Raw genomic sequence first — 24,059 nt, 5'->3', positions numbered from 1 at the left:
AATCACATTGATTTATGTTGCCTAACTGAAACCTGGCTGAGCCATGAAGAATATGTCTGCCTGAATGAATCGACTCCTCCAAGTCATATTAATACTCACATTCCTCGAGGCAATCGTCGAGGAGGTGGAGTAGCAGCCATCTTTGAATCGAGCCTATTAATTAATCCTCAACCAAAATTACACTACACCTCATTTGAAAGCCTTGTTCTTAGTCTTTCACATCCAACCTGGAAAACACTACAGCCAATTCGATTTGTGATTCTGTACCGGCCACCAGGTCCATATTCAGAGTTTATATCTGAATTCTCAGAATTTATATCAAGTTTGGTTCTTAAAACCGATAAAGTTATTATTGTTGGAGATTTTCAGAATCAGAATCAGAATCAGAAACAGGTTTATTGCCAAAGAATGAATGTTTTCACAAACAAACGAGGAATTTTTTTTGGTGGAAGGTGCAACATTTGGACATGACAAACAACAATCAACGCAAGGAGGGAGGAGGAGGAAGAGGAAGGAGGTGGAAGAAGAGGTGGTAGTCCTGGGGGTGACAGTCAGTCAGTCCCGGGGTCCATTGATGAGCCCGACCGCCGTCGGGAAAAAGCTATTGGTGTGGCGGGAGGTCGTGGTCATGATGGACCGCAGCCTCCTCCCGAGGAGGGACTCGAACAGGAGTGTCCAGGGTGGGAGGGGTCGACAATCTTTCTGGCCCGCTTCAGTGACCTGGAAGTGAACAGGACCTGGAGGAAGGCAGATTGCAGCCGATAACCCTCTCGGCCGGCGGATGATGCTCTGCAGCCTGCGCTTGTCTTTGGCTGTGGCTGCAGGGTGCCAGACGGTGATGGAGGAGCAGATGATGGACTCAACGATGGCCGTGTAGAACTGTACCATCATCTTCCCTGGCAGGTTGAATTTCCTCAGCTGCCTCAGGAAGAACATCCTCTGCTGGGCCTTCTTGGAGATGGAGCCGATGTTCAGCTCCCACTTGAGGTCCTGGGAGATGATGGAGCCCAGGAAGCGGTAGGACTCCACAGCGTCGGGAGTCACACAGGATGAGAGGCGGGTGGGGCTGCATTCCTCCTGAAATCACAACCATCTCCACTGTCTTCAGAGCGTTGAGCTCCAGGTTGTTCTGGCTGCACCAGGTCACCAGGTGGTCAGTCTCCCACCTGTAGGCGGTCTCGTCCCGCCAGAGATGAGTCCAATGAGGGTGGTGTCATCCGCGAACTTTAGGAGCTTGACGGACTGGTGACTGGAGGTGCAGCTGTTGGTGTACAGGAGAACAGCAGAGGGAGAGAACACAGCCTTGGGGAACCCGTGCTGGTGGTCCGGGAGCCTGAGACGTGTTTCCCCAGCCTCACGTGCTGCTTCCTGTCGGTCAGGAAGTCTGTGATCCACCTGCAGGTGGAGTCGGGCACGTGCAGCTGGGAGAGCTTGTCCTGCAACAGGGACGGGATGATGGAATTGAAGGCAGAGCTGAAGTCCACAAACAGGATCCTGGCGTAGGTTCCTCGGGAGTCCAGATGCTGGAGGATGTAGTGAAGGGCCATGTTGACTGCATCGTCTGCAGACCTGTTGGCTCTGTAGGCGAACTGCAGGGGGTCCAGGAGTGGGTCGGTGATGGTCTTGAGGTGTGACAGGACCAAGGACTTCATGACCACAGAGGTCAGGCGGCGGGGCGGTAGTCATTGAGTCATGTGATCTTGGGTTTTAGGGGGGAGGGGAGGATGGTGGAGGACGGGAAGCAGGCTGGAGCGTGGCATGTCTCCAGGAGGTGTTGAAGATGTCGGTGAACACGGAGACAGCTGGTCCGCACAGTGCTTCAGGGTGGAGGGAGGCGAGTCGGGCCGCTGCTGCTGCGGGGGTTCTGCTTTTTAAACAGCCTGTTGACTGCTCTCTCCAGGATGACGAGGGGCGTCGCTGAGTTGATGGAGGGTGCTCCAGAGGTGTGAGCCCCTGATGGGCTGGGGGAGGGTGGGCTGATGGTCTGTGGCTTGTTGGTGGGGCTGTGGGGGATGGTCTCAGGACTGCTCCATTGTCTTTCAAAGCGGCAGTAGAACTCATTTAGCTCGTCTGCCAGAAGCACATTGTTCATGGAGTGGGGTGATTTGGGCTTGTAGTTGGTGATCTGCCTGAGCCCTCTCCAGACAGAAGCAGAGTCGTTTGCTGAGAGCTGCTGTTGCAGTTTCTCAGAGTACAGTCGTTTAGCATCTCTCACCGCCTTGCTAAACCTGTATTTGGACTCTGTGTACAGGTCCTTGTCCCCACTCCTGAATGCCTGGTCCTTCTGCAGTCTTAGCTTCCTGAGCTCCGCTGTGAACCAGGGTTTGTCGTTGTTATAACTCACCCTGGGGCTGGATGGAATACAGCTGTCCTCACAGAAGCTGATGAGCGAAGTTACAGCCTCTGTGTACTCATCCAGGCTGTTGGTAGCAGTCCTGAAGACATCCCAGTCAGTACAGTCAAAGCACGCCCGTAGATCCTCCAGAGCCTCACTGGTCCACTTCTTGAACTTCCTCACCACAGGTTTGCAGAGCTTTAGTCTCTGCCTGTATGAGGAATCAGATGAACCATGGCGTGGTCAGAGTTTCCCAGTGCAGCTCGAGGGACGGCGTGATAGGCCCTGCTGATTGTTGTGTAGCAGTGGTCCAGAATGCTCTTCTCTCTGGTAGGGCATTTAATTAACTGTCTATATTTAGGAGTTCGTGGCTGAGGTTTCCTTTGTTAAAATCCCAGTACAGTAACTAAAGAGTCCGGGAAGGTCCGCTCCACACGCCGTATCTGTTCAGCGAGTGTCTGTTGTGCCTCGTTCACGTTCCCGGCGGCGCGCATGTAAACTCCGGCCAGGATGAATGAAGCGAACTCACGTGGGAGTAGAAGGGTTTGCAGTGGATGATAAAGATTCCAGGTCCGGTGAACAGTGCTGTAGAATCACCGTTACGTCGTTGCACCAGCCGTTGTTGAGGTAAAAGCAGATTCCTCCACCCTTTTTTACGGAGAGCTCCGAGACCGGTCCGCTCGAACAGCTGGAAGCCAGCGAGCTGGAGCGCAGAGTCTGGTATCGAGCCACTAAGCCATGATTCCGTGAAACACAGAGCGGAGGATGAGGAGAAGTCTCTGTCTCTCCCCACCAGCAGCTGAGTTCGTCCAGTTTGTTGCACAGTGGCGGACGTTGGAGAAATATGCCCGGCAGCGCTATACGAGATCCCGTTTCCGTAGCACGTAAGCGCTCCCGAACGTTTCCCTCTCCGCGGCGTTTCCACGTGGGCGAAGGTGAGCACCTTTACAAAATGTCCAGTAACTCCACAGAAGTTAAAAGCGTTGGAAGTAAATCCGCTGGAGTTGTTCCCCTGATGCTCAGCTCTTCTCTGGTGAAAGAGCTCTGGGAATCCAGAAAACAGTATTTAAAACGAAAACAATAAAAACATCGGCACCAACACACCGGGCGACCTCGCCATCAGATGACCTGTGGATGTGGATGGACCTGTCCATGTGGATGTTGATAATGATTGCCTTAGTGCTGCATTCATCTCCTTGTTGGACTCGATTGGCTTCTGTCAGAGTACAGAAACCCACTCACAGCTTTGGCCACACGCTTGATCTTGTTCTTACTTATGGCGTTGACATTGTCCATTTGAGCGTCTTCCCACAGAATCCTCTTCTGTCAGACCACAACCTCATAACTTTTGAATTTATACTACGGGTGTACTCCGTTAGTCAAAAGTTTCTACACTAGATGTCTAACTGATAGTGCTGTAGCTAAATTTAAAGAAGCGATTCCTTCTGTATTTGATTCGATACCACGTCTCAATATAACAGAGGACTCCTGGTCTAACTTTAGTCCGTCCCAGATTGATCATCTTGTTGACAGTGCCATAGGCTCTCTGAGAATGACACTGGACTCGATAGCCCTCTGAAGAAGAAGACAGTGAGGAAGAGGAGGTTTGCTCCTGGTATAACCCTCAGACCCGCAAACTGAAGCAAGCGTCACGAAAGCTTGAGCATATGGCGTTCAACTAATCTCGAAGAATCCCGCTTAGTTTGGCGAGATAGTCTTAAAACATATAAGAAGGCCCTCCGTAATGCCAGAGCAGCCTGTACTCATCAATAATAGAAAAAATAAAACAACCCCAGGTTTCTCTTCAGCACTGTAGCCAGGCTGACAGAGAGTCACAGCTCTGTGGAGCCGAGCATTCCTATAAACCTTAGTGGTAATGACTTTATGAACTTCTTTAATGAAAAGATTTTAACTATTAGGGACAAGATTAATAATCTCTTGCCCATAACCAGTGCCAATCTGTTCTCAAGTGGAATGGCCTTGAAACCGCTGTATGCCCTGGTGTATATTTGGAGGATTTTCTCCTATCAACCGTGACCAATTATTTTCAACGGTTTCTACTTGAACACGTCTACCTGTCTCTTGGACCCCATCCAGCGAGGCTGCTTAAGGCGTTTGCCTTTAATTGGCGGCTCTCTATTAGATATTATCAATGTGTCTCTGCTAACAGGCCACGTACCACACTCCTTCAAGGTGGCTGTTATTAAACCTCTCCTGAAGAAGCCCACTCTGGATCCAGAGGTATTGGCTAACTACAGACCGATCTCTAACCTCCTTCCTCTCCAAGATCCTTGAGAAAGTGGTCGCAAATCAGTTGTGCGACTTTCTACATCATAATAGTTTATTTGAGAAATTTCAATCAGGATTTAGAAAACACCACAGCCCGAGACGGCACTGGTGAAAATTACAAATGACCTCTTAATGGCAGCAGATAAAGGACTCCTCTCTGTCCTGGTCTTGTTAGACCTTAGTGCTGCATTCGACACCATTGACCATGACATCCTGTTACAGAGACTGGAGCAGTCGATTGGCATTTCAGGCACGGCACTAATTTGGTTTAAATCCTATTTATCAGATCGATCTCAGTTTGTATTTGTAGCGATGGCGCCTCGATAACCACCAACGTTAATCACGGAGTTCCACAAGGTTCTGTGCTTGGACCAATTTTATTTACCTTATACATGCTTCCTTTGGGCAATATTATCAGGAAACACTCCATAAACTTTCATTGTTATGCAGATGACACTCAACTATATTTATCGATAAAACCAGAGGAGAGCAACCAACTCTGTAAAATTCAAGCATGTCTTAAAGACATAAAAACATGGATGACCTGCAACTTCTTGATGTTAAACTCAGACAAAACCGAAGTAATTTTAATCGGCCCTGAGCACCTCAGAGATCAATTATCTGGTGATGTGGATTCTGTAGACGGCATTGCCCTGGCATCCAACACCACTGTAAAGAATCTTGGCGTTATCTTTGATCGGGACTTGTCCTTTAACTCCCACGTAAAGCAAATCTCAAGGACTGCATTCTTTCATCTACGTAATATTTCAAAAATCAGGCACATCTTGTCTCAAAAGATGCAGAAAAATTGGTTCACGCGTTCGTTACTTGAGACTGGATTACTGCAACTCCTTATTAGCAGGCTGCTCTAATAAATCTCTTAGGTCCCTCAGTTGATCCAGAATGCTGCAGCTCGTGTTCTCACTAAAACTAAGAAAAGATCTCATCACTCCTGCACTAGCTGCTCTGCACTGGCTCCCAGTAAAATCAAGAATCACTTTTAAAATTCTTCTCTTAACCTACAAAGCCTTGATTGGTGATGCTCCATCATATCTTAAGGAGCTTGTCGTACCATATTGCCCCACTAGAGAGCTCGCTCACTAAATGCGGGACTACTTGTAGTTCCTAGAGTCTTAAAAGTAGAATGGGAGCCAGAGCCTTTAGTTATCAAGCTCCTCTTTTATGGAACCAGCTTCCAATTTCAGTCCGGGAGGCAGACACAGTCACCTCGTTTAAGAGTAGACTTAAGACCTTCCTCTTTGACAGAGCTTATAGTTAGGGCTGAATCAGGTTTGCCCTGGTCCAGCCCTTGATATGCTGCTATAGGCTTATAGCTGCGGGGGCGTTTAGGATGCACTGAGTACCTATCTCCTCTTTTTCTCTCCTTAAGGATGAATTTTCATCTCTCAATCACACGTTACTAACTCTGCTTTCTCCCAGGATGTTCTTTTGACTTTACGTCTCATGGGGTCATCGGACCCTATGAGACGGCATAAATCCTATCTGCCTGATGGATCGTCTGGGTCGTGGAATTCCTGCTCATGACTACGCCACTGTCCTGTTGAGACTCCGCCACTCCTCCTCCCCACCGCCATCTGCCTGATGGATCGTGGAGGTCTCCATCGTGGAATATGCCTACTATGAACTATTCATACACTCTGTCATATTCATTGAATGTATTTTAACTCTAAATCTGTCCTTCTGTACACATTACATCTATTGCATCTGTCCATCCTAGAGAGGATCCTCCTCTGTTGCTCTCCTCCAGGTTTCTTCCTTTTTCCCCTGAAGGGTTATTTGGGAGTTTTTCCTGGTCCGATGTGAGGTTTTGGGGCAGGGATGTCTATGTGTACAGATTGTAAAGCACTCCGAGACAAATTTGTAATTTGTGAAATTGGGCTATACAAATAAACTGAATTGAATTGAATTGAACAACACCAGCTAGAGGTAACAACACCAGCTAGAGGTAACAACACCAGCTAGAGGTAACAACACCAGCTAGAGGTAACTACACAAGCTAGAGGTAACTACACAAGCTAGAGGTAACAACACCAGCTAGAGGTAACAACACCAGCTAGAGGTAACAACACAAGCTAGAGGTAACAACACCAGCTAGAGGTAACAACACAAGCTAGAGGTAACAACACCAGCTAGAGGTAACAACACAAGCTAGAGGTAACAACACCAGCTAGAGGTAACAACACCAGCTAGAGGTAACAACACCAGCTAGAGGTAACAACACAAGCTAGAGGTAACAACACCAGCTAGAGGTAACAACACAAGCTAGAGGTAACAACACCAGCTAGAGGTAACAACACCAGCTAGAGGTAACAACACCAGCTAGAGGTAACAACACAAGCTAGAGGTAACAACACCAGCTAGAGGTAACAACACAAGCTAGAGGTAACAACACCAGCTAGAGGTAACAACACCAGCTAGAGGTAACAACACCAGCTAGAGGTAACAACACAAGCTAGAGGTAACAACACCAGCTAGAGGTAACAACACAAGCTAGAGGTAACAACACCAGCTAGAGGTAACAACACCAGCTAGAGGTAACAACACCAGCTAGAGGTAACAACACCAGCTAGAGGTAACAACACAAGCTAGAGGTAACAACACAAGCTAGAGGTAACAACACAAGCTAGAGGTAACAACACAAGCTAGAGGTAACAACACCAGCTAGAGGTAACAACACAAGCTAGAGGTAACAACACAAGCTAGAGGTAACAACACAAGCTAGAGGTAACAACACCAGCTAGAGGTAACAACACAAGCTAGAGGTAACAACACCAGCTAGAGGTAACAACACAAGCTAGAGGTAACAACACCAGCTAGAGGTAACAACACAAGCTAGAGGTAACAACACCAGCTAGAGGTAACAACACCAGCTAGAGGTAACAACACCAGCTAGAGGTAACAACACCAGCTAGAGGTAACAACACAAGCTAGAGGTAACAACACCAGCTAGAGGTAACAACACCAGCTAGAGGTAACAACACAAGCTAGAGGTAACAACACCAGCTAGAGGTAACAACACCAGCTAGAGGTAACAACACAAGCTAGAGGTAACAACACAAGCTAGAGGTAACAACACCAGCTAGAGGTAACAACACCAGCTAGAGGTAACAACACAAGCTAGAGGTAACAACACAAGCTAGAGGTAACAACACAAGCTAGAGGTAACAACACCAGCTAGAGGTAACAACACCAGCTAGAGGTAACAACAAGCTAGAGGTAACAACACAAGCTAGAGGTAACAACACAAGCTAGAGGTAACAACACCAGCTAGAGGTAACAACACCAGCTAGAGGTAACAACACAAGCTAGAGGTAACAACACCAGCTAGAGGTAACAACACCAGCTAGAGGTAACAACACAAGCTAGAGGTAACAACACCAGCTAGAGGTAACAACACCAGCTAGAGGTAACAACACAAGCTAGAGGTAACAACACAAGCTAGAGGTAACAACACAAGCTAGAGGTAACAACACAAGCTAGAGGTAACAACACCAGCTAGAGGTAACAACACCAGCTAGAGGTAACAACACCAGCTAGTAGGTAACAACAGCTAGGTAACAACACAAGCTAGAGGTAACAACACCAGCTAGAGGTAACAACACAAGCTAGAGGTAACAACACCAGCTAGAGGTAACAACACCAGCTAGAGGTAACAACACAAGCTAGAGGTAACAACACAAGCTAGAGGTAACAACACCAGCCAGAGGTAACAACACCAGCTAGAGGTAACAACACCAGCTAGAGGTAACAACACAAGCTAGAGGTAACAACACAAGCTAGAGGTAACAACACCAGCTAGAGGTAACAACACCAGCTAGAGGTAACAACACCAGCTAGAGGTAACAACACAAGCTAGAGGTAACAACACAAGCTAGAGGTAACAACACCAGCTAGAGGTAACAACACCAGCTAGAGGTAACAACACCAGCTAGAGGTAACAACACAAGCTAGAGGCAACACCAGCTAGAGGTAACAACACCAGCCAGAGGTACAACACCAGCTAGAGGTAACAACACAAGCTAGAGGTAACAACACCAGCTAGAGGTAACAACACCAGCTAGAGGTAACAACACCAGCTAGAGGTAACAACACCAGCTAGAGGTAACAACACAAGCTAGAGGTAACAACACCAGCTAGAGGTAACAACACCAGCTAGAGGTAACAACACCAGCTAGAGGTAACAACACCAGCTAGAGGTAACAACACAAGCTAGAGGTAACAACACAAGCTAGAGGTAACAACACAAGCTAGAGGTAACAACACCAGCTAGAGGTAACAACACAAGCTAGAGGTAACAACACCAGCTAGAGGTAACAACACCAGCTAGAGGTAACAACACCAGCTAGAGGTAACAACACCAGCTAGAGGTAACAACACCAGCTAGAGGTAACAACACAAGCTAGAGGTAACAACACCAGCTAGAGGTAACAACACCAGCTAGAGGTAACAACACAAGCTAGAGGTAACAACACCAGCCAGAGGTAACAACACCAGCTAGAGGTAACAACACAAGCTAGAGGTAACAACACCAGCTAGAGGTAACAACACCAGCTAGAGGTAACAACACCAGCTAGAGGTAACAACACAAGCTAGAGGTAACAACACCAGCTAGAGGTAACAACACAAGCTAGAGGTAACAACACCAGCTAGAGGTAACAACACCAGCTAGAGGTAACAACACCAGCTAGAGGTAACAACACAAGCTAGAGGTAACAACACCAGCTAGAGGTAACAACACCAGCTAGAGGTAACAACACCAGCTAGAGGTAACAACACCAGCTAGAGGTAACAACACAAGCTAGAGGTAACAACACCAGCTAGAGGTAACAACACCAGCTAGAGGTAACAACACCAGCTAGAGGTAACAACACAAGCTAGAGGTAACAACACAAGCTAGAGGTAACAACACAAGCTAGAGGTAACAACACCAGCTAGAGGTAACAACACAAGCTAGAGGTAACAACACCAGCTAGAGGTAACAACACCAGCTAGAGGTAACAACACAAGCTAGAGGTAACAACACCAGCTAGAGGTAACAACACCAGCTAGAGGTAACAACACCAGCTAGAGGTAACAACACCAGCTAGAGGTAACAACACCAGCTAGAGGTAACAACACCAGCTAGAGGTAACAACACCAGCTAGAGGTAACAACACAAGCTAGAGGTAACAACACCAGCTAGAGGTAACAACACAAGCTAGAGGTAACAACACCAGCTAGAGGTAACAACACAAGCTAGAGGTAACAACACAAGCTAGAGGTAACAACACCAGCTAGAGGTAACAACACCAGCTAGAGGTAACAACACAAGCTAGAGGTAACAACACAAAGGAGGTAACAACACAAGCTAGAGGTAACAACACCAGCTAGAGGTAACAACACCAGCTAGAGGTAACAACACCAGCTAGAGGTAACAACACCAGCTAGAGGTAACAACAACTAGAGGTAACAACACCAGCTAGAGGTAACAACAGCTAGAGGTAACAACACCAGCTAGAGGTAACAACACAAGCTAGAGGTAACAACACCAGCTAGAGGTAACAACACAAGCTAGAGGTAACAACACAAGCTAGAGGTAACAACACAAGCTAGAGGTAACAACACCAGCTAGAGGTAACAACACCAGCTAGAGGTAACAACACCAGCTAGAGGTAACAACACAAGCTAGAGGTAACAACACCAGCTAGAGGTAACAACACAAGCTAGAGGTAACAACACCAGCTAGAGGTAACAACACCAGCTAGAGGTAACAACACCAGCTAGAGGTAACAACACCAGCTAGAGGTAACAACACCAGCTAGAGGTAACAACACCAGCTAGAGGTAACAACACAAGCTAGAGGTAACAACACCAGCTAGAGGTAACAACACAAGCTAGAGGTAACAACACCAGCTAGAGGTAACAACACCAGCTAGAGGTAACAACACCAGCTAGAGGTAACAACACCAGCTAGAGGTAACAACACCAGCTAGAGAGCACTACACAAGCTAGAGGTAACAACACCAGCTAGAGGTAACAACACCAGCTAGAGGTAACAACACAAGCTAGAGGTAACAACACCAGCTAGAGGTAACAACACCAGCTAGAGGTAACAACACCAGCTAGAGGTAACAACACCAGCTAGAGGTAACAACACCAGCTAGAGGTAACAACACAAGCCAGAGGTAACAACACCAGCTAGAGGTAACAACACAAGCTAGAGGTAACAACACCAGCTAGAGGTAACAACACAAGCTAGAGGTAACAACACAAGCTAGAGGTAACAACACCAGCTAGAGGTAACAACACAAGCTAGAGGTAACAACACCAGCTAGAGGTAACAACACCAGCTAGAGGTAACAACACAAGCTAGAGGTAACAACACCAGCTAGAGGTAACAACACCAGCTAGAGGTAACAACACCAGCTAGAGGTAACAACACAAGCTAGAGGTAACAACACCAGCTAGAGGTAACAACACCAGCTAGAGGTAACAACACAGCTAGAGGTAACAACACCAGCTAGAGGTAACAACACCAGCTAGAGGTAACAACACCAGCTAGAGGTAACAACACCAGCTAGAGGTAACAACACCAGCTAGAGGTAACAACACAAGCTAGAGGTAACAACACCAGCTAGAGGTAACAACACAAGCTAGAGGTAACAACACCAGCTAGAGGTAACAACACCAGCTAGAGGTAACAACACAAGCTAGAGGTAACAACACCAGCTAGAGGTAACAACACAAGCTAGAGGTAACAACACAAGCTAGAGGTAACAACACCAGCTAGAGGTAACAACACAAGCTAGAGGTAACAACACCAGCTAGAGGTAACAACACAAGCTAGAGGTAACAACACAAGCTAGAGGTAACAACACCAGCTAGAGGTAACAACACAAGCTAGAGGTAACAACACAAGCTAGAGGTAACAACACCAGCTAGAGGTAACAACACATGTTAGAGGTAACAACACCAGCCAGAGGTAACAACACAGGCTAGAGGTAACAACACCAGCTAGGTAACAACACCAGCCAGAGTAAACACCAACAGAGGTAACAACACCAGCTAGAGGTAACAACACCAGCTAGAGGTAACAACACCAGCTAGAGGTAACAACACCAGCTAGAGGTAACAACACCAGCTAGAGGTAACAACACCAGCTAGAGGTAACAACACCAGCTAGAGGTAACAACACAAGCTAGAGGTAACAACACAAGCTAGAGGTAACAACACCAGCTAGAGGTAACAACACAAGCTAGAGGTAACAACACCAGCTAGAGGTAACAACACCAGCTAGAGGTAACAACACCAGCTAGAGGTAACAACACCAGCTAGAGGTAACAACACCAGCTAGAGGTAACAACACCAGCTAGAGGTAACAACACCAGCTAGAGGTAACAACACCAGCTAGAGGTAACAACACAAGCTAGAGGTAACAACACCAGCTAGAGGTAACAACACCAGCTAGAGGTAACAACACCAGCTAGAGGTAACAACACAAGCTAGAGGTAACAACACCAGCTAGAGGTAACAACACAAGCTAGAGGTAACAACACCAGCTAGAGGTAACAACACAAGCTAGAGGTAACAACACCAGCTAGAGGTAACAACACAAGCTAGAGGTAACAACACAAGCTAGAGGTAACAACACCAGCTAGAGGTAACAACACAAGCTAGAGGTAACAACACCAGCTAGAGGTAACAACACCAGCTAGAGGTAACAACACAAGCTAGAGGTAACAACACAAGCTAGAGGTAACAACACCAGCTAGAGGTAACAACACCAGCTAGAGGTAACAACACAAGCTAGAGGTAACAACACCAGCTAGAGGTAACAACACAAGCTAGAGGTAACAACACCAGCTAGAGGTAACAACACCAGCTAGAGGTAACAACACCAGCTAGAGGTAACAACACAAGCTAGAGGTAACAACACCAGCTAGAGGTAACAACACCAGCTAGAGGTAACAACACAAGCTAGAGGTAACAACACAAGCTAGAGGTAACAACACCAGCTAGAGGTAACAACACCAGCTAGAGGTAACAACACCAGCTAGAGGTAACAACACAAGCTGACAGAGGCACACAAGCTAGAGGTAACAACACTGTTTCACACAAGCTAGAGGTACAACACCAGCTAGAGGTAACACAGCTAGAGGTAACAACACCTAGAGGTAACAACACCAGCTAGAGGTAACAACACAAGCTAGAGGTAACAACACCAGCTAGAGGTAACAACACCAGCTAGAGGTAACAACACAAGCTAGAGGTAACAACACCAGCTAGAGGTAACAACACAAGCGAGGTAACAACACCAGCTAGAGGTAACAACACCAGCTAGAGGTAACAACACCAGCTAGAGGTAACAACACAAGCTAGAGGTAACAACACACAAGCTAGAGGTAACAACACAAGCTAGAGGTAACAACACCAGCTAGAGGTAACAACACAAGCTAGAGGTAACAACACCAGCTAGAGGTAACAACACCAGCTAGAGGTAACAACACCAGCTAGAGGTAACAACACAAGCCAGAGGTAACAACACCAGCTAGAGGTAACAACACCAGCTAGAGGTAACAACACAAGCTAGAGGTAACAACACCAGCTAGAGGTAACAACACCAGCTAGAGGTAACAACACAAGCTAGAGGTAACAACACCAGCTAGAGGTAACAACACCAGCTAGAGGTAACAACACCAGCTAGAGGTAACAACAGCTAGAGAGGTAACAACACCAGCTAGAGGTAACAACACAAGCTAGAGGTAACAACACCAGCTAGAGGTAACAACACCAGCTAGAGGTAACAACACCAGCTAGAGGTAACAACACCAGCTAGAGGTAACAACACAAGCTAGAGGTAACAACACCAGCTAGAGGTAACAACACAAGCAAGAGGTAACAACACAAGCTAGAGGTAACAACACAAGCTAGAGGTAACAACACCAGCTAGAGGTAACAACACAAGCTAGAGGTAACAACACCAGCTAGAGGTAACAACACCAGCTAGAGGTAACAACACAAGCTAGAGGTAACAACACCAGCTAGAGGTAACAACACAAGCTAGAGGTAACAACACCAGCTAGAGGTAACAACACAAGCTAGAGGTAACAACACCAGCTAGAGGTAACAACACCAGCTAGAGGTAACAACACAAGCTAGAGGTAACAACACCAGCTAGAGGTAACAACACAAGCTAGAGGTAACAACACCAGCTAGAGGTAACAACACAAGCTAGAGGTAACAACACCAGCTAGAGGTAACAACACAAGCTAGAGGTAACAACACAAGCTAGAGGTAACAACACCAGCTAGAGGTAACAACACAAGCTAGAGGTAACAACACCAGCTAGAGGTAACAACACAAGCTAGAGGTAACAACACCAGCTAGAGGTAACAACACCAGCTAGAGGTAACAACACAAGCTAGAGGTAACAACACCAGCTAGAGGTAACAACACAAGCTAGAGGTAACAACACAAGCTAGAGGTAACAACACAAGCTAGAGGTAACAACACCAGCTAGAGGTAACAACACCAGCTAGAGGTAACAACACAAGCTAGAGGTAACAACACCAGCTAGAGGTAACAACACCAGCTAGAGGTAACAACACAAGCTAGAGGTAACAACACAAGCTAGAGGTAACAACACCAGCTAGAGGTAACAACACCAGCTAGAGGTAACAACACAAGCTAGAGGTAACAACACAAGCTAGAGGTAACAACACCAGCTAGAGGTAACAACACCAGCTAGAGGTAACAACACCTAGAGGTAACAACACCAGCTAGAGGTAACAACACAAGCTAGAGGTAACAACACCAGCTAGAGGTAACAACACAAGCTAGAGGTAACAACACCAGCTAGAGGTAACAACACAAGCTAGAGGTAACAACACCAGCTAGAGGTAACAACAAGCTAGAGGTAACAACACAAGCTAGAGGTAACAACACCAGCTAGAGGTAACAACACAAGCTAGAGGTAACAACACCAGCTAGAGGTAACACAAGCTAGAGGTAACAACACCAGCTACACAAGCTAGAGGTAACAACACCAGCTAGAGGTAACAACACAAGCTAGAGGTACACAAGAGGTAACAACACCAGCTAGAGGTAACAACACAAGCTAGAGGTAACAACACCAGCTAGAGGTAACAACACCAGCTAGAGGTAACAACACCAGCTTTAGAGGTAACAACACAAGCTAGAGGTAACAACACAAGCTAGAGGTAACAACACCAGCTAGGTAACAACACCAGAGGTAACAACACAAGCTAGAGGTAACAACACAGCTAGAGGTAACAACACAAGCTAGAGGTAACAACACCAGCTAGAGGTAACTACACAAGCTAGAGGTAACAACACCAGCTAGAGGTAACAACACAAGCTAGAGGTAACAACACCAGCTAGAGGTAACAACACCAGCTAGAGGTAACTACACAAGCTAGAGGTAAGCAATGTGTCTTTGATTGAAAATGTGACCAGCTGATGGTTTACCAAAAAAATGTCTGATGATGAAATAAACCCCAAACAACTGAGAGATTGTGGAGTTACAGTAATACTTCTGGGATATCTGGATTTTCCCAGCTGCTCCTGAACGCATCATCTCACTCTTCCGGTAAGCTTTGGTTGCCAGCTCAACAGCGAGCATGACTTCTTCTTCTCTCCCTCCGCCTCCGTGTTGCTCAGTATGTCTCATGTATAGTTATCCCCTGCCTCCTTAATGATAACGATACATGCAACAAGTGTAGTTTATTTGCTAGGTTGGAGGCAGGTCTAAGTGGGTTAGATGCACGGCCCCGCGCTATCGAAGCTCAGACAGTTATGCTAGTTAGCCCGCCCTCTCCCGTAGTCGGCGCGGAGCTACAGTCAGTTGTTAGCCAGTGCCCCGGTAACCGTGCAGCCGGATGGTTGGGTAACTGTTCGCAGGAGTCGTAAGTTCACACAGAAGCCCGCCAGCACCAACCACTTCACGCCAACCAGTTTTCCTGCTCAGCGACACACCCGCTGAGGAACACACCTGGTTATCGGAGCTCTATAGTCAGGAACGGAAAATAGCGGCCACGGACCAGAGTCGTGTGTGCCTCCCGGGGCCAGAGCGGGCGACGTGGAGTCTTGTTTGAAGCTGCTGGCTAAGACAAGCGGAGATACAGTCAGATTGTAATACACGCCGTGGTAATGACGCCGAGCCCGCCGCCGGAACTCACTAAATTAATGTGGAATCGGTGTGCTTATGCCAAGACGTTGTCGGACACCGTAATTTTCTGGCCCTTCCCAAATTTGCAGACAGACTAATTGTATAGCCGAATGTCGCTCTTTCAACCGCTGGCTGTCGAGGTGGTGCCCAGCGAACAATGTGGGCTACGAGACAACTGGAAGACTTTCTGGGAAAACCTGATTCGATGAGGAGAGACGGCTGTCCTCCCACGTTGGACGGAGCGCGCCTCATTTCTGCGAATATGACCAAGTTGATCACCGGACATAATCCATGACCACCCAGGGTTCAGATCAGGAACCGGGAGCAGAGTTAGTTTAACACCCTTCTCTGCTCTTCCATTCGAGCAGTTACCCACCCTTGACTTTAGAGTAGAGACTGTGTCTGTCCCACGGCCACTTCAATTAAATAAATCAAAAGTAAGCAGAAGAGGAGTACACAATAACCTTATACAAGTTAACACAATTATTTCAGCAGTGCAAACAAAATAGGTCTATTAAATGTGGTCTCCTAAATATTCGATCTCTGTCATCTAAAGCTGTGTTACTGAATGATTTAATATCAGATAATCACATTGATTTATGTTGCCTAACTGAAACCTGGCTGAGCCATGAAGAATATGTCTGCCTGAATGAATCGACTCTCCAAGTCATATTAATACTCACATTCTCGAGGCACCGGTCGAGGAGGTGGAGTAGCAGCCATCTTTGAATCGAGCCTATCAACCAAAATTACACTACACCTCATTTGAAAGCCTTGTTCTTAGTCTTTCACATCCAACCTGGAAAACACTACAGCCAATTCGACGGATTCTGTACCGCCACCAGGTCCATATTCAGAGTTTATATCTGAATTCTCAGAATTTATATCAAGTTTGGTTCTTAAAACCGATAAAGTTATTATTGTTGGAGATTTTCAGAATCAGAATCAGAATCAGAAACAGGTTTATTGCCAAAGAATGAATGTTTTCACAAACAAACGAGGAATTTTTTTTGGTGGAAGGTGCAACATTTGGACATGACAAACAACAATCAACGCAAGGAGGGAGGAGGAGTGGGAGGAAGAGGGAGGAGGAGGAAGAGGAAGGAGGTGGAAGAAGAGGTGGTAGTCCTGGGGGTGACAGTCAGTCAGTCCCGGGGTCCATTGATGAGCCCGACCGCCGCCGGGAAAAAGCTATTGGTGTGGCGGGAGGTCGTGGTCATGATGGACCGCAGCCTCCTCCCCGAGGGGAGGGACTCGAACAGGGAGTGTCCAGGGTGGGAGGGGTCAACAATCTTTCTGGCCCGCTCAGTGACCTGGAAGTGAACAGGACCTGGAGGGAAGGCAGATTGCAGCCGATAACCCTCTCGGCCGAGCGGATGATGTGGCTGCAGGGTGCCAGACGGTGATGGAGGAGCAGATGATGGACTCAACGATGGCCGTGTAGAACTGTACCATCATCTTCCCTGGCAGGTTGAATTTCCTCAGCTGCCTCAGGAAGAACATCCTCTGCTGGGCCTTCTTGGAGATGGAGCCGATGTTCAGCTCCCACTTGAGGTCCTGGGAGATGATGGAGCCCAGGAAGCGGTAGGACTCCACAGCCGCCGACGGGGAGTCACACAGGATGAGAGGGCGGGTGGGGCTGCATTCCTCCTGAAATCCACAACCATCTCCACTGTCTTCAGAGCGTTGAGCTCAGGTTGTTCTGGCTGCACCAGGTCACCAGGTGGTCAGTCTCCCACCTGTAGGCGGTCTCGCCCCGCCAGAGATGAGTCCAATGAGGGTGGTGTCATCCGCGAACTTTAGGAGCTTGACGGACTGGTGACTGGAGGTGCAGCTGTTGGTGTACAGGAGAACAGCAGAGGGAGAGAACACAGCCTTGGGGAACCCGTACAGGTGGTCCGGGAGCCTGAGACGTGTTTCCCCAGCCTCACGTGCTGCTTCCTGTCGGTCAGGAAGTCTGTGATCCACCTGCAGGTGGAGTCGGGCACGCAGCTGGGAGAGCTTGTCCTGCAACAGGGACGGGATGATGGAATTGAAGGCAGAGCTGAAGTCCACAAACAGGATCCTGGCGAGGGTTCTCGGGAGTCCAGATGCTGGAGGATGTAGTGAAGGGCCATGTTGACTGCATCGCCTGCAGACCTGTTGGCTCTGTAGGCGAACTGCAGGGGTCCAGGAGTGGGTCGGTGATGGTCTTGAGGTGTGACAGGACCAGCGTTCAAAGGACTTCATGACCACAGAGGTCAGGCGACGGGCCTGTAGTCATTGAGTCCTGTGATCTTGGGTTTTTGGGACGGGATGATGGTGGAGGCCTTGAAGCAGGCTGGAACGTGGCATGTCTCCAGGGAGGTGTTGAAGATGTCGGTGAACACCGGAGACAGCTGGTCCGCACAGTGCTTCAGGGTGGAGGGGGAGACGGAGTCCGGGCCCATGCGCTGCTATGGGGTTCTGCTTTAAACAGCCTGTTGACTGCTCTCTCCAGGATGACGAGGGGCCGCTGAGTTGATGGAGGGTGCTCCAGAGGTGTGAGCCTGATGGGCTGGGGAGGGTGGGCTGATGGTCTGTGGCTTGTTGGTGGGGCTGTGGGGATGGTCTCAGGACTGCTCCATTGTCTTTCAAAGCGGCAGTAGAACCATTTAGCTCGGCTGCCAGAAGCACATTGTTCATGGAGTGGGGTGATTTGGGCTTGTAGTTGGTGATCTGCCTGAGCCCTCTCCAGACAGAAGCAGAGTCGTTTGCTGAGAGCTGCTGTTGCAGTTTCTCAGAGTACAGTCGCTAGCATCTCTCACCGCCTTGCTAAACCTGTATTTGGACTCTGTGTACAGGTCCTTGTCCCCACTCCTGAATGCCTGGTCCTTCTGCAGTCTTAGCTTCCTGAGTCTGCTGTGAACCAGGGTTTGTCGTTGTTATAACTCACCCTGGAGCTGGATGGAATACAGCTGTCCTCACAGAAGCTGATGTGGAAGTTACAGCCTCTGTGTACTCATCCAGGCTGTTGGTAGCAGTCCTGAAGACATCCCAGTCAGTACAGTCAAGCACCCCAGAGATCCTCCAGAGCCTCACTGGTCCACTTCTTGAACTTCTCACCACAGGTTTGCAGAGCTTAGTCTCTGCCTGTATGAGGAATCAGATGAACCATGACGTGGTCAGAGTTTCCCAGTGCAGCTCGAGGGACGGCGTGATAGGCCCTGCTGATTGTTGTGTAGCAGTGGTCCAGAATGCTCTTCTCTCTGGTAGGGCATTTAATTAACTGTCTATATTTAGGAGTTCGGCTGAGGTTTCCTTTGTTAAAATCCCGAGTACAATAACTAAAGAGTCCGGAAGGTCCGCCCACACGCCGTATCTGTTCAGCGAGTGTCTGTTGTGCCTCGTTCACGTTCTACCGCGTCCGCATGTAAACTCCGGCCAGGATGAATGAAGCGAACTCACGGGGAGTAGCAGGGTTTGCACAGGATGATAACAGATTCCAGGGCCCGTGAACAGTGCTGTAGAATCACCGCTACGTCGTTGCACCAGCCGTTGTTGAGGTAAAAGCAGATTCCTCCACCCTTTTTTACCGGAGAGCTCGAGACCGGTCCGCCGGAATAGCTGGAAGCCAGCGAGCTGGAGCGCAGAGTCTGGTATCGAGCCACTAAGCCATGATTCCGTGAAACACAGAACGGAGGATGAGGAGAAGTCTCTGTCTCTCCCACCAGCAGCTGGAGTTCGCCCAGTTTGTTGCACAGTGAGCGGACGTTGAGAGAAATATGCCCGCAGCGCTTACGAGATCCCGCTTCCGTAGCCGCATAAGCGCTCCCGAACGCTTCCTCTCCGCGGCGTTTCCACGCGGCGAAGGTGAGCACACTTTACAAAATGTCCAGTAACTCCACAGAAGTTAAAAACGTTGGAAGTAAATCCGCTGGAGTTGTTCCCTGATGCTCAAGAGCTCTTCTGGTGAAAGAGCTCTGGGAATCCCAGCAGAAAACAGTATTTAAAACGAAAACAATAAAAAACATCGCGCACCAACACACCGAGGCGACCTTTCGCGGCGCCATCAGATGACCTGTGGATGTGGATGGACCTGTCCATGTGGATGTTGATAATGATTGCCTTAGTGCTGCATTCATCTCCTTGTTGGACTCGATTGGCTTCTGTCAGAGAGTACAGAAACCCACTCACAGCTTTGGCCACACGCTTGATCTTGTTCTTACTTATGGCGTTGACATTGAGCATTTGAACGTCTTCCCACAGAATCCTCTTCTGTCAGACCACAACCTCATAACTTTTGAATTTATACTACCGGAGTGTACTCCGTTAGTCAAAAGTTTCTACACTAGATGTCTAACTGATAGTGCTGTCGCTAAATTTAAAGCGATTCCTTCTGTATTTGATTCGATACCACGCCTCAATATAACAGAGGACTCCTGGTTCAACTTTAGTCCGTCCCAGATTGATCATCTTGTTGACAGTGCCATAGGCTCTGAGAATGACACTGACCTCGATAGCCCTCTGAAGAAGAAGACAGTGAGGAAGAGGAGGTTTGCTCCTGGTATAACCTCAGACCCGCAAACTGAAGCAACGTCAAAGCTTGAGCGATATGCTCAACTAATCTCAAGAATCCCGCTTAGTTTGGCGAGATAGTCTTAAAACATATAAGAAGGCCTCCGTAATGCCAGAGCAGCCTATTACTCATCAATAATAGAAAATAAAACAACCCCAGGTTTCTCTTCAGCACTGTAGCCAGGCTGACAGAGAGTCACAGCCTGTGGAGCCGAGCATTCCTATAAACCTTAGTGGTAATGACTTTATGAACTTCTTTAATGAAAAGATTTTAACTATTAGGGACAAGATTAATAATCTCTTGCCCATAACCAGTGCCAATCTGTTCTCAAGTGAATGGCCTTGAAACCGCTGTATGCCCTGGTGTATATTTGAGGATTTTCTCCTATCAACCGTGACCAATTATTTTCAACGGTTTCTACCAACACGCCTACCTGTCTCTTGGACCCCATCCCACGAGGCTGCTTAAAGACGCTTTGCCTATAATTGGCGGCACTCTATTAGATATTATCAATGTGTCTCTGCTAACAGCCACGCACCACACTCCTTCAAGGTGGCTGTTATTAAACCTCTCCTGAAGAAGCCCACCTGGATCCAGAGGTATTGGCTAACTACAGACCGATCTCTAACCTCCCTTCCTCTCCAAGATCCTTGAGAAAGTGGTCGCAAATCAGTTGTGCGACTTTCTACATCATAATAGTTTATTTGAGAAATTTCAATCAGGATTTAGAAAACACCACAGCACCGAGACGGCACTGGTGAAAATTACAAATGACCTCTTAATGGCAGCAGATAAAGGACTCCTCTCTGTCCTGGTCTTGTTAGACCTTAGTGCTGCATTCGACACCATTGACCATGACATCCTGTTACAGAGACTGGAGCAGTCGATTGGCATTTCAGGCAAGGCACTAATTTGGTTTAATCCTATTTATCAGATCGATCTCAGTTTGTATTTGTAAACGATGACGCGTCGACAACCACCAACGTTAATCACGGAGTTCCACAAGGTTCTGTGCTTGGACCAATTTTATTTACCTTATACATGCTTCCTTTGGGCAATATTATCAGGAAACACTCCATAAACTTTCATTGTTATGCAGATGACACTCAACTATATTTATCGATAAAACCAGAGGAGAGCAACCAACTCTGTAAAATTCAAGCATGTCTTAAAGACATAAAAACATGGATGACCTGCAACTTCTTGATGTTAAACTCAGACAAAACCGAGTAATTTTAATCGCCCTGAGCACCTCAGAGATCAATTATCTGGTGATGTGGATTCTGTAGACGGCATTGCCCTGGCATCCAACACCACTGTAAAGAATCTTGGCGTTATCTTTGATCGGGACTTGTCCTTTAACTCCCACGTAAAGCAAATCTCAAGGACTGCATTCTTTCATCTACGTAATATTTCAAAATCAGGCACATCTTGTCTCAAAAGATGCAGAAAAATTGGTTCACGCTGTTACATCGAGACTGATTACTGCAACCCTTATTAGCAGGCTGCTCTAATAAATCTCTTAGGTCCCTCCAGTTGATCCAGAATGCTGCAGCTCGTATTCTCACCAAAACTAAGAAAAGAGATCACATCACTCCTGCACTAGCTGCTCTGCACTGGCTCCCAGTAAAATCAAGAATCACTTTTAAAATTTTCTCTTAACCTACAAAGCCTTGATTGGTGATGCTCCATCATATCTTAAGGAGCTTGTCGCACCATATTGCCTCACCAGAGCTACGCCACTAAATGCGGGACTACTTGTAGTTCCTAGAGTCTTAAAAAGTAGAATGAGCCAGAGCCTTTAGTTATCAAGCTCCTCTTTATGGAACCAGCTTCCACTCAGTCCGAGGCAGACACAGTCACCTCGCTTAAGAGTAGACTTAAGACCTTCCTCTTTGACAGAGTTATAGTTAGGGCTGAATCAGGTTTGCCCTGGTCCAGCCCCTTGATATGCTGCCTATAGGCTTATAGCTGCCGGGGGACGTTTAGGATGCACTGAGTACCCATCTCCTCTTTTTCTCTCCTTATGATGAATTTTCATCTCTCAATCACACGTTACTAACTCTGCTTTCTCCCCGAAGTCCTTTTGACTTTACGCCTCATGGGGTCATCGGACCCTATGAGACGGCATAGATCCCATCTGCCTGATGGATCGCCTGGGTCGTGGAATTCCTGCCCGCGACTACGCCACTGTCCTGTTGAGACTCCGACCACTCCTCCTCCCCACCGCCATCTGCCTGATGGATCGTGGAGGTCTCCATCGTGGAATATGCCTACTATGAACTATTCATACACTCTGTCATATTCATTGAATGTATTTTAACTCTAAATCTGTCCTTCTGTACACATTACATCTATTGCATCTGTCCATCCTAGAGAGGATCCTCCTGTTGCTCTCCTCCAGGTTTCTTCCTTTTTCCCCTGAAGGGTTATTTGGGAGTTTTTCCTGGTCCGATGTGAGGTTTTGGGGCAGGGATGTCTATGTGTACAGATTGTAAAGCACCTGAGACAAATTTGTAATTTGTGAAATTGGGCTATACAAATAAACTGAATTGAATTGAATTGAACAACACCAGCTAGAGGTAACAACACCAGCTAGAGGTAACAACTAGAGGTAACAACACAAGCTAGAGGTAACAACACAAGCTAGAGGTAACAACACCAGCTAGAGGTAACTACACAAGCTAGAGGTAACAACACCAGCTAGAGGTAACAACACAAGCTAGAGGTAACAACACCAGCTAGAGGTAACAACACAAGCTAGAGGTAACAACACAAGCTAGAGGTAACAACACAAGCTAGAGGTAACAACACCAGCTAGAGGTAACAAGCTAGAGGTAACAACACCAGCTAGAGGTAACAACACAAGCTAGAGGTAACAACACCAGCTAGAGGTAACAACACAAGCTAGAGGTAACAACACCAGCTAGAGGTAACAACACCAGCTAGAGGTAACAACACCAGCTAGAGGTAACAACACAAGCTAGAGGTAACAACACCAGCTAGAGGTAACAACACCAGCTAGAGGTAACAACACCAGCTAGAGGTAACAACACAAGCTAGAGGTAACAACACCAGCTAGAGGTAACAACACAAGCTAGAGGTAACAACACCAGCTAGAGGTAACAACAAGCTAGAGGTAACAACACCAGCTAGAGGTAACAACACCAGCTAGAGGTAACAACACAAGCTAGAGGTAACAACACCAGCTAGAGGTAACAACACAAGCTAGAGGTAACAACACAAGCTAGAGGTAACAACACCAGCTAGAGGTAACAACACAAGCTAGAGGTAACAACACAAGCTAGAGGTAACAACACAAGCTAGAGGTAACAACACAAGCTAGAGGTAACAACACCAGCTAGAGGTAACAACACCAGCTAGAGGTAACAACACAAGCTAGAGGTAACAACACAAGCTAGAGGTAACAACACCAGCTAGAGGTAACAACACAAGCTAGAGGTAACAACACCAGCTAGAGGTAACAACACCAGCTAGAGGTAACAACACCAGCTAGAGGTAACAACACAAGCTAGAAACAACACCAGCTAGAGGTAACAACACCAGCTAGAGGTAACAACACAAGCTAGAGGTAACAACACCAGCTAGAGGTAACAACACCAGCTAGAGGTAACAACACAAGCTAGAGGTAACAACACAAGCTAGAGGTAACAACACAAGCTAGAGGTAACAACACCAGCTAGAGGTAA

The 24,059-nt window shown here is 47.4% G+C and overlaps 1 protein-coding gene across 2 annotated transcripts in view; it reads right to left on the bottom strand.

The window, feature by feature from the left end:
* tnrc18 (trinucleotide repeat containing 18) overlaps nucleotides 1–24,059 on the bottom strand; it is a 73,329-nt gene that overhangs the window by 12,864 nt on the left and 36,406 nt on the right. The gene's annotated exons all lie outside the window — the stretch shown is intronic.

This window comes from Pseudoliparis swirei, chromosome 23 (assembly GCF_029220125.1).
Source record: "Pseudoliparis swirei isolate HS2019 ecotype Mariana Trench chromosome 23, NWPU_hadal_v1, whole genome shotgun sequence".
NCBI lineage: Eukaryota > Metazoa > Chordata > Actinopteri > Perciformes > Liparidae > Pseudoliparis > Pseudoliparis swirei.
Note: the sequence above shows the minus strand (reverse complement) of the source record. Positions and strands in the feature narration are given on the sequence as shown.